Here is a 17,481-nt window from a genome sequence, read left to right as displayed (position 1 = left end):
CCTCCACAGGAAACCTGGCCCTCCCCACACCTTGATCTCAGACTCTGGCCTCCAGAACTGGGAAACAATAAACGTCCATTGCTTTAGGCCCCCTTCACCCCCTCCCCCAGTCTGTGTCTGCTGCAACAGCCCTGGAAACTAATACTGCTCACTGAAGGGTCATCCACCAAGGACTGGCCCCATCCTTGCCCTAAGCAGAGGGCCGGGTTCAACCCTGGTGAGTGGAGCTTTTTGGCTGCCTGTACATGAAATGTCTGTATTATTCGTCCTTTCTCTAAACACACAAAACTAGGTGTTTCCCAAAAGCAGAGGCATGGTAGGAGGAGGCCTCTGACCAGCAAGAAATGGGGGAAACTTGCACAGAGAGCTGGGCTGAGGGGGCGCTTTTCCAGAGGCCTGGGCAGGCCCGGAACACTCCTCCCACCTGCAGGCTTCTCCATGCCAGCCTCCCCGCCTCCCACAGTAGCCCCATCGCCTGCCCGGGCACTGCACCTCCGCCAGGACTCACTGCCACTGTAGCCAGGAGTCCCTTGTGAAGACAGCCAAGAAGAGTCCGATCCAGTCCAGAAGGGTGGTGGGCAAAATCCCCTCCTCCTGCCACACATCTGTGCCCGGCGCCATATCGCTCTGCTGGGGATTCCAGATCCCAGACAGATTCACTTCCTTCACCAAGAGGCAAAGATGCGCGGGGACCCAGCCCTGCCCGATTGCATTCGGCATCATGTGCCAGACCCAAGTTCATGGCCAGAGTCCCCATTAAGCGGCGGATGCAATATGGCACAACAGCTCATGGCAGGAGTCAGCATGGCCCCGCTGCGCTGGAATGCACCCCTGGGCCAGGGGTGAGTTTGGGGAAGTCGCTTAACTCCTCGGAGCTAAAGTGTCCTCACCTTCAGAAGGGGGAATAATCGCATCTGTCCCTAACGGACGGCGTTGGGGTTCAATGGCACAGAGGCCAGCAGAAGAGAAGTGCTCCATGAAGGCACCCTCGCCGCGGGCTGCATCCTGGCTCTGGCTGTCAGCGGCCACGTCCCAGCTGTTTGGCAGCCTCTGGGCAGTTTGGACTGAGGACAGAGGCCTTTGGAAGCGCAGGGAAGCAGGAAGCAGGAAGCAGGCGAAACGGGGAGGCCCCAGGAGGGGCCGAGCATGTGCGGCGCTGGAGGCAGCTCCACATGGACCAGCACGGCCGACGAGGCGGGAACATCTGGCACATCTGCTTCTAAAGTCGGCGGGGAGCGGGGATGGGAGCTGAGGCCGGGCGCTCCCTGTGGCAGGTCCTGCTCGGGCTCGCTGCCTTCTTCAGCGTTCAGGTCCTGCCCTCTGAGAACCTCCAGCATTTCCCTAGCACCCCCAGGGGCAAGTCCAAGCCTCTAATACATATTGATCCCGCACCAGGCAATGCTAGTGGCGAGTCCATCTGAATTTGAGACACACTCTGGTCCGGACTCAGTGCCTGCTTCATTCTTCTCCATGCTAACCCCACCCCGACCCCACTCAGTGCAAACTGCATGCCCCAGCCAGGCCAACCTGCTCTTAACCCTCTTGATGACAAGTGTCCCAGGTCCAGATCTGATGGTCGCTTCTCCTGAGCCCCCCTCAGATCCTTCTGCACCTGCCTATCTTTGACTCAGCCTCCAGGTCTCAATCAGATGCCTCAAGAGGCCTTCTCACCTCCCCGTGGGTGCCCACGGGCCACCATCATCACCGTGGCAGCCCTGGGACTCAGCTCCGTGCTTGGCACGCAGTGGGGCTCAGAGAATGAATGGAATGGATGAATTTCATTGGACTTGACAACAAATATTTTTGAGTACCTACTGTGTGTCCAGTAGTTCTGAGCGCTATGATTTAGCAATGAGCAGAAGAGATAGAAATGGCCTCCCATCCCAGTTGGAGAGAGAGTCAGTAAACAAGAAAGTAAGTAAAATATGTTTCAAAGCATACTAAGTGCTAAGAAGAAATAGAAAACCTGGAAGGAATATAGGAAATGTTGTACCTGGACTGTCAGAAATCCTATAGCATGGTGTATAAACCTAAAAGTGCAGAGGAGTGATCCATGCAGGTGGATGGATGGACAGATGGATGGAAGGAAGGAAGATGGTAGGATGGATGGATGGATGGATGGATGGATGGATGGATGGATGGATGGATAAATGAGTGAGTGAGTGAGTGAACAAATGAACACATGAGCACCCCTATGATATATACAGATAATTTTTTATTTCCATCATTATCATTGTTTTTTTTCATGTCTGGACATCTGCATCCCACCTGCCCTTCAATGTCAAAGTTGGAAGCCTCTTGTGGTGACACTAGACTGCGCCCATCTCTTCTTGTTCTCAATTCCTAGGACCCTTAGAGCCTGTGCCCCAAATTCACGTAAGCTCGACACTAGCATTGCCTGGTGTGGGATCAGGCAAGAGAGCTTTACGATTCACACTGGGAAAAGTTCCCTGCGAAGCTAATTTATCCACAATAAATCCCATGTTGTCTTGTTTATTTTTTATCAGTTTAAATATTAATGCTGTTATGAGGAAGGAGAGAGATGGTTTCAGGGTATTAAAATGTAAGAACATTGAAAACATGTTAAAACGACCAGTTAACCCATGGACACAGACAAAAGTGTGGTGAAAGCCTGGGGAGGGGTGGGACTGGGGTGCAGGGGGTCAATGAGGGGAAAAGGGGGGAACATCTGTAATACTTTCAACATTAAAGATAAATTTTAAAGAAGATCGGTTAATAACATGTTCTGTTACTCTCATGTCCCATTCTGGCCTTTACTGCCTCTCTTACGGGGCAATCTTCCCAAGTAGATGCGAAGAAAGGGGTGGAGAACCTTGGTTTGCTCTCCATGGCCCAGGAACTTTTCCTTAATCATAAGTAAAATTTCTTTATTTGGGGCTCTGAGGGAGATTACCAAAAGGGGCCACTGCGTTACGCCTCGCCACGTGGGGCTTATCTCGTTACCGACTCGCACGCAGTCGTCCAGGGTCACACAGCTACTCGATCGCTGAGCCAAAATTTGATCCTGGGTGAGCTAAAATTATTATTTTTTTCTCTTACAAAAGGGCTGTGTCCTTAGAGACGGACCCCCTTCACGAGAGGAAGCTGTGAGTTTAAGATACAGATCAAGGCTTTCCGAGCAAGAGTGACCCGGGCCTCCCCTCTAAGTGGGGCCAGCAAGTCTGTCCCAGCGCATCGAGGCGGTGAAAAGTTCAGCGTCGGAGCCTGGGATCTGGCTTCCTGAGCCCAAGCCGGCTCCTCGGCTTACGAGCGTGAACTTGGGGACTCGGGCAGTGGCTTCACGGCCTGCGCCTCGGGTTCCTCCAGCATAAACACCCCATAGCGACAGGAGCGCGGCTTAGGTTGGCGGGAGGGCGCAGAGCAGTAAGACGTGTGGATGGAGCAGCAATTCCACTCCTGGGTGCACTGGCCCCCTAGACACGTGAGTCCACGGAACAGGGCCAGGGAAGTTCATAAGCGCCCAGACTAAACCGCCGATGCCAGTCCTCAGCTGAGGCCGTGAGCCTGTTGTGTGACAGCCATATAGTGGGAGACTCCGCAGTGAGGAGTGAGAGTCACTGCAGGAAACAGTGCACACGGCGTGAGCCAAGGCTGGTCTTATGTATCGTGTGCAAAGTGGGCAAGACCCACCCTGGTGCAGGAAATCAGAGACTGGTTATCCAGGGGGCTAGGGGCTGGCAATGATTAATTCTGGATCATGGTGTGTACAGTGTGTGAAAATTTAATATGGATCTAGGTATAATGATATTACTTCAATGAAAGTTTACAGAATAATACCTGTAAATCCTTACTTGAGACAATGCCTGTTTCCAAGTAGCCCTGTTTCCAAGTAGCCCTGGTTAATCCCTTTTCCAGGGCCACACTCATGGACTCACATTTGCACCCAAGAAGTACCTTTCATACCAATGCAAGTGTCGCGTTCAGTCTCCCGTAAGGTCAGGGTGTGTTCCCACGGCCCGTCCACCCAGGTGGGATGGTCACTGTGGGAACTGAGAAGTCAGCACGAGGGATGATCCGCCAGCTTCGATGTCTCCTTCCACTCCTAGGGGGGTGGCCGGTGTGGCCATGGGGTGGGGGGCGGGGGGGAAAGTGGGATCTGGAGCTGAGATGAACCAGGCAGGGTGTCCACCCAGGGCTGTGAGCAGCAGCATGGCTTGAGGGGGACCCTCCTCAAGGTCGGGGAGCTAATGTCATGGAAAGAAACAGGGCGCAGAGGACCTACTCCATGATGAAGGAGCAGTTAGATTAGGGGGGCCCAGCAGGCAGAGAAATGCCTCCAAGTGTTAGGCGACTTGTAAAAGCGTGAGGCTCCCTCCGACAGTGGCAGTCCAAGCCCGGGAAGCGGGAACAGGATGCAGGAGCTCAGAGACAAAAGTAAAGAGCAAAGCCATTCTGGGCTTCCCTCAAGTGTGGGCTGGGGAGAGATCAGAGCATGAGGGCCTTTTAGAAAACAGAGCTGCTCTCAGTTAAAGGGCTGAGGAGCCCAGAGTCTGCCCCCTGACCCCCACCATGCCTTTCTCATGGTCCTTCGTGTGATCTCTGGGGCCACTCACTATCCAAAGTGACCACTTGCTTATGGATGAGTCCTCGGGACTAACCATGCCTGGCACATAGTAGGTGCTCAATAAACAAGTGTTGACAAATGGATAGCGAATCCCCTTCAGTTCTGAACACCCCCAGGGTGGATGTGTCTCAGTTTCCCCAGGGCTCCTGCGTGGTCTGGGTGCGGGCTGTTAGTGTGCATGTCCTGGCTTGGTTGTGTCCTCTTACTTGACAGTTCATCTGGGAAATTCATTTCCTTGAGATGCATTATAAATATACATGTTCATGACAATAGGGATCACACTGTTCCTGGTACAGAAAAGTGGATTTTTAAAAAATGTGTTTCCCTTAGAAGTTTCACGGAGCAATTCATAAAGCCCCCCCAAAGAAGTCCTTTACAATATTTGGACCCTCTGTAGCACAACAGGGTGATTCTCACAGAAGCTCTGCTGAGAGAAAGCAGCAGACACATAAGGGAGCACTACATGGCCCCGTTATAGGTCATTCAGGAGCCAACAGGCTAATGGACAGTGGCAGAAACAGAAGATTCCTCGCTGTGGACAGGGGTGGTATTGATTGGAGGGGGTGTGAGGGTGCCTGCAGGGGGCTGGGACTGCTCCAGATATTGGTCTGGGTGACAGTAACACGGGTGTGTGCATATGCCATGGGAAAATCCCCTGGGCAGGAATCTTGAGATGTGTTCTTCTTACTGGATGTGTATCCAGCTCAGTAAAAAAGAAGTGAAATGTCTTTATCCTAGAATAGGTATTAGATAGAGATGGATTTAAGTGATCTTTATAATTTTTAGTAGGAAATGCATTTACATGGTTCTAGATTTAAAAGACCTATATTCAGAGGATTTACCCCATCTCACTCCCTGCATGGTCTGCAGGTTTCAAATGTACGCTGACTCTTGCATACACGAATTTACCATCCAACCAATAGCACAAGTGGGAATGATTGAGGGCGTGGTACACACATAAACAATGCTAAACATTCTATTTTTACTCTCCTTTTATTGGTGGGGAAACTGAGGCACAGAGATGGTGATTTGCCCCAGGCCATGGAGTTGGCGAGGGGCAGTGGCAACTGGCTTGGAGCCCTGCCCTCCCTCCTGGGTCAGATGGTGCTGGACATACAACAGGGGAACTAGACCATAAAATTCAGCCATGAATTATCTGGTGACAGGCCAATGGGGATATTGTTGGGAAGCAAAATCCATCTCTTTTACAACTGTCCTGACGTGTTTATAGATCCGCGTATCTGACGGGGGAGGGGAAGAAGAGAGGTGGGTCAAAGCCTCCTGGCCACCCTCCCCCCCCATGCCCCCCCCCCCCGCCTCAGTGCAGGGCTGTGTCCAACCACTGCAAGAAAATTAATGAAACCACCCGTTTTGAATGATTCGTACAAAAGCAGGTTCCAGATTTGATCTTTGCTACACGTACCACCCAGAGCCTGACTGACGTTAAACCATGGTCCAGAAAGCGAAGTCGAAATGGGCAGGGAATGAGACGTCTCCATCTCGGCATCTCATTGCTCAGACGCCTGTGGGTCTGACCTTGGCTCCTGACTCCGTGTCACAGCTCCTGATGAGTTGTCCTCCACAGTACACAGACGGTCGGCTGGAGCCTGAGGGGAAGTTGGGGCTGACAAAGCACCACAGTGCTGACCATCCGGTCACCGCTAGAGTCACCTGGTGTCCAGAGACTCTGGCTCCCCTGTTTTTCTCCTCCGAGGGATAATTCTTCCACTTGGAGCACAGTCATGGACTCAGGGGCAGTGTCCTGAACAAGGTGTCAAGATTTCTCTTCTCTTGGAGTTTTTCTCCTGGGGCACAGGATGGATCCCCCCTTCTCCCAAATGCACCCCAAAGGCAGCTCAAAAAGCAAACTTCTCATTGTCGAGGAAATGGAGCCCAAAGTCAGCATTCAGGTGTGCCCTTCGACGGATGGGGGATGAAAATGGCAGAGGTGAGTGGCCCGTAGATGCCTGGCAGTCTCAAAGTCCACCCTCTGCCTGGGTCCCGAGGGACCACGGAGCTGTCTATCTCTGCTGATGGCGCCCAGACTGGGCCAGCTATTTATAGAAGGTGGAGGGCCATTTGATGGCTGCATATGGAACCAATTGAGGGAGGGCTGGAGTCGCTGTCAGAGCCTGGCACCCACTCAATGATCCCTCAGGCAGGGCTTCACCCGAAAGTGTCAGAGAAACCAGAAAGAAGGGGCAGCTCTTTCCAAGGGCCTCCCAGGGCAGTTGACGTTGATTTGAAAAGACATTCTGAGTTGGTCAGTGGAATGGCTCCCCCCCCAACCCTGTGTCAAGAGGCAATTACCTGTAATTATTATGCAAGCTTCTAATCATTGCATGTTGGCTAATTAGTTACAAATTGCTCAGCAATAAATTGCCTTTGGGTAGAAAGACCTCCTTCCTTTGGAATGTAGGCTGGTCCCTGAAGGGAGAGACTGGGAGGTGGCCTGGCCAGCTCAGGAAGGTGGCTGGTCTCTCCTTGACTCAGCCTCTGAAGCACTGGGAACGTGGCAGAGCTGGGCCACTGCTCACGGTGTGGTGCAGGCCCGTGGGGGGCACAGAATGGCACTTACTACTTCAACATGCAGAGGACCCGGGCTCCACGCTCCTGGACGCTGCGCTCAGACCGGGCTCCGCAAAACCCCCAAGGCCTGTGTGTCCCTGACCTCTCCTCGCCCTCCCCGAGGTGGCTGAAAGTCCACATTCCTGTGGACTGTTGGTTACTCGGTGTGGTCCGGCCCCAGTGGCATCAGATGGCCAGCCCTCGAATCAGAATCTGTATCTTAACACGAGCCCTAGTGATCTGTGCAGAGAACTCTGCTGTACCCTAAGAATACCTTCTGGGACCCTGGTCCTAATTTTGAAAAGATGTTTGTTCATTAAAAAACAAAAATGCTCTTTTATGGTGCTTCCACAGCTGGAACCTCGGCATCCACTGAAAATAACAGGCTCCATGGCTAGACCACGAGCTCCTCGGGGTGGGGTCACCGGCTCTTGGCCACAGTATCCCCAGGTTCTAGAATAGTGTCGGGTACACAGTAGGTGCTCAAGAGATGTTGAAGGAATGCACCGACAGAGGAATGCCCACATGCGTTGTTAAGGGTCGATACTAAGTTTGGGACGGTGCAGACACGACAGTCCCCTCTCTTTTTAAAGCACTGAAGTGTGCTCAGAGGGGAAGATCCAACTTCACATGACCAAAGGTTATTTTCAAAATTTTAAAATAAGAGTCTCATGTCATTCCCTGCTTAGCAGCATCACATCAAACAGCAAGTGTAGAATATTCGTTCCTGGGCCATCCCTGCTTGAGCCCTCTCTGGGAGGCGGTGAGGCATGTGGCTTTTGAGTCCCGTGGCCTCTGTTTTGCCTTCTGGAGAGCAGCAGGCTTGAACTTTTGAACCTGAGCTTTGCTGAGAAAGACTCTAGTTATCAGGTTTGGGCCTGGAGAAGTCCCCATTCCTGACCTGGGTTGGGTGTCGCTGCAGAGGAATGTGACCCTCACTGGGGCATAGCCTCCCCCAATGATGCTGGTGGCCCCTGATCCTAGACTGACGGCTCAGGGGTCCTAGATGAGTCTGGATTAAGGGGCCCTCCGCCCTTACTCAGCTCAGCCTCTATTTATCCTCTTGCCCCATAATAACTAATAGAAGGTCTTATTTATTGAGCACCTACTGTGTACCAGAAACAATTTTGCATGAATTGTTTTGCATGAATCAGCTCCTTGAATTGGCATAACAGGCATAAGATGTGGGTATTATTCTCACACCCATTTTACAGATGGAAACACTGAGAGAAAGGACATCCTCTGCCACACACCCCTCTCTGAGCCTCAGTTCCCACATCCAGAAAATGGGATAACGGGAACCACTCTGCCTCCCTTCCTAGATGGCTGTGAGGACGAAGACACTGAGAGTCCTTCTGAGCAGGGGCTACATCTGCACTTTGGACCCTCAGTGCCTCACCTGAGACCAAGTCCAGAGCAGATGCTTGATGAAGGACTATCAGTGAGATAGCATAATAGAAGTGCTTCCTCAGCTGGCATGTGCTCTAGGGTCACAAGTTCTAATAAGTATTACATACTCACCAGGTTTAAAGTTTCATTTTGGCCTGGTGTCTTACTTTACCAATCTAAACCTCGGTTTTCTCCTCTGGAAAATGGGAATAAAATATTAGAGGATTAATGTATGTATGGAGTAGAACAGTGCCCCCCCCCCCCCCCAAATCCATGTCTACCTGGATTTCAGAATGTGACCACATTTGGAAATAGGGTCTTTGCAGATGTTATTAGCTAAGATGAGGTCATAGTGGATGAGAGTGAGCTCTAATCCTATGACTGATGTCCTTATAAAGATGAGAGGAGACACAGAGAGACAGGGCAAAGAGGTCAGGTGACAACAGAGGCTGAGACTAAAGTGATGTGACCACTGCCAAGGAACACCTGGAGCCACCAGGAACTAAAGAGGCAGGAAGGATCCTTCCCCAGAGCCTTTAGAGGGAGCACAGCCCTGCCCACACCTTGATTTTTTACTTCTGGCCTCCAGGTCTAGGAGAGAACACAGTACACTTCTATTGTTGGAAGACCCCCAAGGGGTGATCAATTATTGCAGTAGCCCCAGGAGACAGGCGCAATGCCCACAACGTTCCACTCATGGAGGACTTGAACTCAGTCCCAGCTCTCCTCGTCAACATTATGGTGGCTTGTCACCCACCCAAGTGGTCCTTTCCCTTCAGTACAGGCAACACAGAGTTGGGCATGAGCCACCGTGGCAAGATGCCCGAAGGTGCCAAGGGAAAGAGACAGGAGAACCTGTGATTTCAGGCCATCTTCTCTGTAGGCCCTGGACTGTGATGGTGCCCACAGACTTTCTCCCTTTGCAATGGCCACAGCTGGCTTCTGAGCAGAAGCTCTGAGGGAAGAATGCCCCGCAGTCAGCAGCATGGACCACGAGATGCCCCATCTGACTGCTGAATTTGTCCGGCTATTTAGGGAGCAGGACCTTGTCCTCCCCCTTGAACCCAAATACAGATGTGTCAGGGTCAGAGGCCAGGACTAATTAACTTAGGAGGGCCACGTACACTTGACCTGACTCATGAAGGTCATCGGGAGTCCTCTGAGATGCCCCTGTGCTATTTTTAGTCTTGAGGGCTATGTGATTAGATCTGGACTGCAGCGTAGGACGGGGTGGGGGTGGGGTGGAGGGAAAGGAAGGGTGGAGTGTGCAGACACAGGACAAGGTGCTTCAGAAGGTGCCAGCCCAGGCCTGTGCAACGGTCGCCTGTGGTCCAGCATTTGCTGTGATTTTTACCTGAGCTCTCAATTAATCCTCACAGCAGCCCTGGGGGTGGGGCCAGTGCCAGCTCCATCTCAGAGGTGGGGAAACTGAGTCACAGAGTAAAGAAATGGCCTATATGAGGAGCCACTCATATCATTAGGTGGCCCTCCAGACCGCCTGCACTATAAGATAATTACATTTGAAGGTATTTTGGGACTCAGGTGCCCTGTGGAGTGGAAACATACGCACTCTTTTTTTCATTTTCAGAGAGAGTAGAGACAGGGAGGGAGAGGGAGAGAGAGAGAAACATCAATGTGAGAGAGACACATCGACAGGAGCCCCACAACTCAGGTATGTGTCCTTGACCAGGAATCGAACAGGTAGATGCTCTAACCACTTAGGCACACTGGCCAGGGTGAAAAATACACATTTTGATTCAATATTATGGGATGCATGTGCAGCTGGGGGGTGCTGGGTCCCCAGACAGGAGCTCCCAGGGCAGGTGGTTGAGAGGCTAAGAGGGGCCCCGGGTCCAAACCCACTCCATCACTTCTGGCTGTGGCCCAGGGGTAAGTGGCTTACTCATGCCAGGCCTTGCTGCCTCGGCTGTGTAATGGGAACTCCTGCTCCAACTGTCCTCTGAAATAGGGTGACACATGTGATGGGCTTAGCACAACTCCCAGAGCAGCCAGTGCTTATGGGGCTTCTTGTGACACCCTGGCCACCCCAACCTAGCTCTGGGGTGTGCAGGTGACAGAGGCAGAGGGAGGTCCTGCACCAGGGGCAGGGCAAAGACATCCCTGGGACAGGGCGGCCCAGGGGGGCTGCAGTGAAGCTGAGGAGGGGGGAGCTAGAGCCAGCCCAGCCCATGGGCTCCAGGCCCCCGCATCCTGATCATCGTGGGGCCGGCAGCCTCTGCCATGGGCCGGGGCGCGAGCGCAGGGAGACCGCAGCTGAACGCAGCTCTGATTACAGGGAGATAGGGCTTCCCCGTGGCTTCCAGGGGCCCCTCTGTGGATTAGTATTTATTACGCCCTGAATTAGCTGGCAAGAGGGTCGGCTTCTGTGGAGACGTTTAGCAGAGCCTGGAAGCATAATGTACCTTTTATTGCTCCATAAACAGCCCACGCTCTGCTCTCTCCCTACTCTTCCTCCCGCTCCCCTCAGTCCTGTCTGTTTAAGCCTTTTAAACCTTTAATCAGAGACTAATTGGGCAGAATAATAACAAATCCCTTTCAGTTCTGTTCTTCCAGAGCCCTGGCCTGGAGGTAGCTGAGGTGGCAAGACCTGGAAAAAGCCCAATAGTGCCCAATGGGCTTCAGCGGCAGAGCCTCACGGTGCTCTGCGAGAAAGCGGGTGGCCTGACACCCCAGCGAAAAGGGGACAGAGCCGGTTTCACTGTGGTGAACGTGTTGCACACGGCACACCTCTGGGGGGAGCCGTTTCACCCCCACCTCTCCGAATGGAGCTGTGCAGTGCACAACCTGTGCGACCACACAAAGGGCCCTGTTCCTACAGCTTCCAGGTAAAACGTAAATGCAGAGACACATACTCAGCGTCAGCAGCCTCGGTATTAAAGGTAACTTTCCTTTTCTTCTGAGCTTCCCCTGTACTTTCTCATTGCTTTTCTATCGTGAAGAGGCTTATGAAACATACCAGCCCCAGTTCCAAGTGCTTGGTGAGTGTGAAGTCTGTTAATATGCACCACACCCTACAAACTAGGTATTTTTATCACCCCCATTTTACAGATGAGGGTCCTAAGGCACTGAGGCATCATGTAACTCGGCCAAAGTCATGCAGCTAATGGGCATGGGCTCCCATCAGCCATGCTAAATTGTCTCTCGCTTTTCCATTCTCAAATGAAGCTACATTTATTTTAAATGATTCAACCCAATCCCATTTCTAGCCCTTCAGTGGCCACCCTCTCCCCTTATCCAGGCACCTGCCACTCCCTCACTCTGCCCTTTGCTCCCCATCACACTGTTCTCTGGCAAGTATTTTCCCTTTCAGTCATTCATACTCTAGCAAGAATTTTAGACAATGTATATCTCCTCCCAGGAACCTAATTCCTTATTGAACAGTGGAATTCTGAAGAGATCTCAGTGGGTAAGCAGAGAGAATGTGGAGTGGGAATAGGTAATTTTGCAATAACCCAGAAATCAAACTGGTTTGGCATTGCTGAGCAGAATCATGATATCCTAATTCCAGGGAAAGAAAGGGTGTGAGAGATCATTTAATCAAGCCCATAATTTTAGATAGGAGACAAATGAGACCCAGGGCGGAAATTGGTTTATGTAAGACATACAGCAAGTCAGTCTATGATCAACACTGAGCGTAATTCAGACATTATCTTCCAGGCCTGGTCTCACAAGAAAAAAGAATGCAGGCATTTGAGCAAGAAACCCACACCCCCAGATTCATTCAAGCCCAAAGATGTGAAAACACCAACAGATAAGCTACAGAAGGGGGAGGTGAAGAATAGTAGGCCACATTTGTCTAACTTTCCTATTTTACAGGTGAGAAAGCTGAGGCCTAGAGAGAGCTAATACTGCCAGCTCTCATTTATTGAACACCTGTGACTCACCAGGCACAATGCAAATTATAAAATCTCATCACAGTTAACCTGCATTACAACCCCATACTGGGGGCAGAGTTTTGGGAAATGCTGGGGTAAGGAAATTTAAACAGCTTTTTATGTTTATTTTACCTGCAGGACTTTTCAGAGCCTTGAATATGCATATGGGCATTGTGACTCACCAAGAAATAAATAGAAAGTTGCTAGGTTTCCCCAGTTATTTGGGCAAGGAAACCTCTTTTCATGCAGCAACCCCTGGGACACATTTTGGTTCTAGATTTGAACCACATATGACATTCCAAGAGCTCTGCTAAGACAACATGTGTTCAAATGCCCAGTAAGTGGTTCCAGCTGTGAGGGCCCTGAACTCCAAAGACTGGGAGAGGTCACCTTGCGCTTATCCTTCCTTGCATAAATGTGTTGAGGGCGCCTTCTAGTGCAGGGCATTGAGCGTTTTGCTGGAGGGGGTGTAGGCGAGAAAGAGAGAAGTGGGTACACTGGACATTGTTGGTGGGCACATATATAAGCTTCTATTTGTCCCGGGCAAAAGGAAGACTGCACTTCTCAGCCCTCCCGCCGCTGGGGAAGGCAGCATACGCCTGGTTCGGACAGGCCTGTGAGCCCAGGGGACACGGGTAAATGCCAGGCTGAATCGGTAAAGAGCAGGTGTTTATTGTCATGTGCTTTCCTCCCCTTTGTGGCAAATGGGAGAGCCTCCCATTGAAATGGCGGAGCAATAAGATGGAATCAGCCTGGATCGCTGAGTCCTGACCTGGAGCATAGTTGCCCTGAACTTGCAGTGAGGTTGGCATGAGTGGGAGTTAGATTTTTGTTGTGTTATGTCACTGAGATTTGGAGCTGTTTGTTATTGTAGTGAAGCATAGCTAGGCCTGACTGCTAGAGAATGAACTGACCGACCATCAGTAAATCAGATAAGACCCTTTCTTGGAGCACACAGGGCTAAGTAGGGGAGATTAGATATTATACTTCTGTGTGTGAGTAATCAGAACAGGGCCTAGTTGGTGGGTCTCAGGGTTGCAAATAATGGTCTGTGCCAGCTCTGACCCCCATCTGATAGCAGAGTCAGTCTGAAGAGGCTGAGTGAAGACTTGAAGGATGGCTGGATTTGCATGATTAAATGCTATTCCAGGTAGAAGGAACAGCATGAGTAAAAGCCCAGAGGTTGGAAACTAAGGGACATTTTGTCAGAGTTGAAGATATGAGAAGAGAAGTGGTAGAAAACAAAGCGGGAAAACACTGATGGCCCCAAGATCATAAAAGTTATTATTTCAGACCAAGGAGTTTGGATGCAATTCTGTTACCAGCGTTTCCCCAGAAAACTCGGGTCCCATGAATTGCACTTATAAGGAGCTGCATAATCAAGGAGTTTAGGAAGAAGCTTCATTGCCTGCTTCCTTCTTAATAAGTCAGGCTCATAAACCAAGATCAAGGCTCTGAGAAGTCCTGCAGTAAAGAATCCAATCCAAATTTGCTTAATACATTATTTCTCACCATTGTGGGATCAGCAACCCTTCTCTGACAAGCCTTGGGGAACGTTGTTATGGAGAAGGGGGATCAGCAGATTTATGAGCAGGATGGGGACATGACCAGAGCCTGGAGAAGATGAGGCAGCACGGGGAAGACACACATCTGCTGGCCCAGCTCACACGTGCCAGCCTCTCTGACTTCCCCATGCCCAGAGGATCCTCCACGCAGGCTTCAAGCCCCTTCATGTTGACCACATCTCGCCTTAAGCACAGGCTTCGGGTCCTCACTCTGTCATGGAAGCTGCAGGAGGAGGCCCCTCTGGCCTCTGACAAATACTTCTGCCCCCAGCTCTGGAAGATGTTCTGTGAGCTTCTTATGAGGTCCTGGCAGGACTGAGCACCTACCCAGTGACCTCAATCATGTACCTTAAGGAATGCCCTGCTCCCTCTCTCCTGCACCCTAGACCACCGCCAAAATAAACAACCAGCTCTGGGGGGAGCCAGGATAAGACCACGAATGTATTAGAGGAATCAGAGGAAGGAAAGGCTAGATATGAGAAGAAGATCGCTGACAGGGTTTGCAAGAGACCCAGGAAATAAAACCTAACAGTCCAAGCGCACGTTGCTCCATAGAAAAATAGCAACAGAGGCAGCCAGGGACGAAAGCCACCCTTGCTGGGCTCTGACAGACTCAGAACCCACCCAAGACTTCTTGGCATCGCTGTTCCCCAAACCTTCCCGCAAGACTTTATTACTTCTTTGACTTACAGATTTGGAAACTGAGGCTCAGAGAGGTGCATTCTCTCCTCTGAACTGGGCAACTTCTCATCCATCCAATGTGCTCTGCAGGGATAAGGGACAGGGCCTGACAACTATTGGATATCGGGCAAGGAGGAGAGAAAAATCTTACTGTGAGGTCGGCATGCTCCAAGAAGGCTTCCTGGAGAAGGTGGACAATTCTGCACAAGGGACCCATTATCAGAATCCATTGCAAATATGAAACATCATTATTATTGTTATTACCATCTCCCATCTTAGTAAAAAGCATGTACTCGGTGGGTGTTCTGTAAGCCCCAGTTAATTTCTGGTTAAATGTTGGATCACCGGAGTCTTTAAATGCTCATTTCTGAGCCTGGGTGATTGGTAGGTCAAGTGCATTGTCAAAATCAGGACACAGTAACCACCCCATGCAGGTCACAGTTCAGGCATTGGCTACGAGAAACAGCAGCAGCAAAGCAGGGGTTGGAGACCGACTGATCTTTGAAGCCCTGTGGACATCAATCTGGACAAGCATGTCCCTCCCGGGGGCGTTTGCACGAATGGATTGATGAGTCTCTCACAGGACAAGCCAGTGAAAATAACTCCTTGTCACTGGAGCCCTTGGGGGGACAGTGTGCCAGCCCAGAGTCCAGCCGCTGGCCCTCCCCGCAGACATTCTCCCTCCCCAGCAGGGCCGTGTAGACGAGGGAGTACCCCCACCTTCGGGGCAGCCCTGCTCACCCCCGCGGCCCCCACAAGCTCAGGTATGGATCATCGGGGATCATTTTACTCCCAAATGGAGCTATAAATCAGTCCTTTTACAGGGATGGTTCCCACAAAACAGCTGCGTCACTGTCAGAGAGTGAAAATGGAAAAAAAAAACCAAGTGAAGACAAAGGCCTGCGCTCAAAGGCAGAGGGGTAGGTGACAATATTTGTTCAGCAGGGCTGGAGCAGGGCCCCCGAAAGAGCCCAGCATCTGGGACAACCAGCCCTTTGAACTATCCCACCCTTGTTATCCTAAGAGCTTGAAGATAAGCCCACCCAGCACAGCGATATTCTCAATTTGAGGCATATGGACTCCATTAATCTGCCCTCGCACCTTTTAAGAACTTTGCAGCTCCTGCCGCCCACGAACTCCAAGCAGAGGGTTAATTTTCTTAAATGGATTTTAGTCAGGCACGTCCAGCCTCCTTGGAGTGCGTGAAGTTGACAACTCGCCCGCCGGCTGCGATCTGTCCTTGGGGGTAATGAGTCTGCCTGCCCTGTGCCAACGCCCGAGGCGGACGCCGAAAGCGAGGGACACGCTCGCTCAGCCAGCTGAGGTGGCCCCGCTCGGGGGGAGGGCAGCAGGCTCGCATCTAAACCTCAGCCCCACCGCCGCCCTGCTGTGTGTCACTCTGGGCATGCTCTTTAGCATCTCTGGGCCTCAGTTTCCCCCTTTGGAAAGCAAAAGCTACAGTAACTGCCCCATGGCATTGTTACGTAGATGGTAATGAGTTGAAATGTGTAAAGCAGAGCTAACAGTCCCCGGCACATAACAAATGCTCAACAAACAGTTATCTACCGGTGAGAAAATGGAAAGAGCAGCGACGTTAGAAGCAAGGCAAGTCATCCAGACGCACAGGCTCTGTTCATGCTGAGAGCTTTAGAGGTGGTATTTCTCCCCCCCACACACACTTGTCCTTTTGGGGTCCCAGAGACTCAGTGCAGACACCCAACAGTCTCCAGCACAGTGGGGGCTGAAGCTGAGCTGGTGACCCAACCACAGCCAACAAGGCCCCGGGGGCCTACTGGGCTCCTGGCAGGGAAGGCCCTCGTCCCTCACAGAGAGGCTCTTGGAGAGGACCTGCCCCCTGCCTCTGGAGGCTGTCATGGGGGGTGGAGCCCAGAGTTACTGTGAGCATCTTGCAGCAACTAGGAGCTGGAAACTGAGGGACTAAGGATGTGAGCAGGATGGAAAGAGGTGAGGTCCCTGACCACGTCTGTGACAAGCTGCAGTAACCAGTCTGCACTTCCTTGTTTTGTGAGGGGACATAATTCTGTCCTGTTTCTCTCTGCCACCCACCGCCAGAGATTATCGGGAGGGTCACGGTGGGGAGGGGAGGGTCATCCAGGTAAGAATGGTGCAGACAGACCTGCAGATCATTACTGACTTTGCTCATCCATTCACCCGTTCAAAAGAAGGTTTATCAAGTACTTACTCTGCACCAGATGCTGTCCAGGGATCAGGGGGCTTTACACTTAGGGGTGCAGGTCCTCAAGTTGGTACTTAGACAAGTGGCCGCATGCATAGCCTGAGCGTCCACACGGGCCTCTGCACTGCAGCTCACTGAAGTGGAGTCAGCATTAGGAAACGCTGGACTGCAGACATTTAATGGGTCTTTCTGTTTGTTTTTCCTGCAGGACTTTCCAGAGCCTGGAAAGTGCTCATGTGCACTGAGCCTGTCTAAGGCACGTGGCCCTGAGCAGCTCCTGAGCTCTCGGGCCTCGGTTCACTCATCTTTGCAGTGGGCTAATAAAAACAGCAGCCTCCTAGGTCTGACAGGTTGAGAGGATTCCGAGAGCTAAAGCATCGGATCCGCCCTTCGCAGAGATGGCAGGCACGCGGTAAATGCACACTTGTAGGAGTGGCGGGAACTGGCTCCTCCTCTCATTTCAAACACCTCCGCTTCAGAGGGAAAATACTGGTGCAGATCATAGGGACAGCCAGTGTGGGCTAGAGAAACAGCAAGTTTCCGTCAGTCTCTCTGCATCCTCAGGCTTCTCTGTCCCTAGAACCTCCACCAATTACCGGT

The sequence above is a fragment of the Miniopterus natalensis genome, chromosome 18 (genome assembly GCF_054644295.1).
Source record: "Miniopterus natalensis isolate mMinNat1 chromosome 18, mMinNat1.hap1, whole genome shotgun sequence".
Classification (NCBI taxonomy): domain Eukaryota; kingdom Metazoa; phylum Chordata; class Mammalia; order Chiroptera; family Miniopteridae; genus Miniopterus; species Miniopterus natalensis.
Note: the sequence above shows the minus strand (reverse complement) of the source record.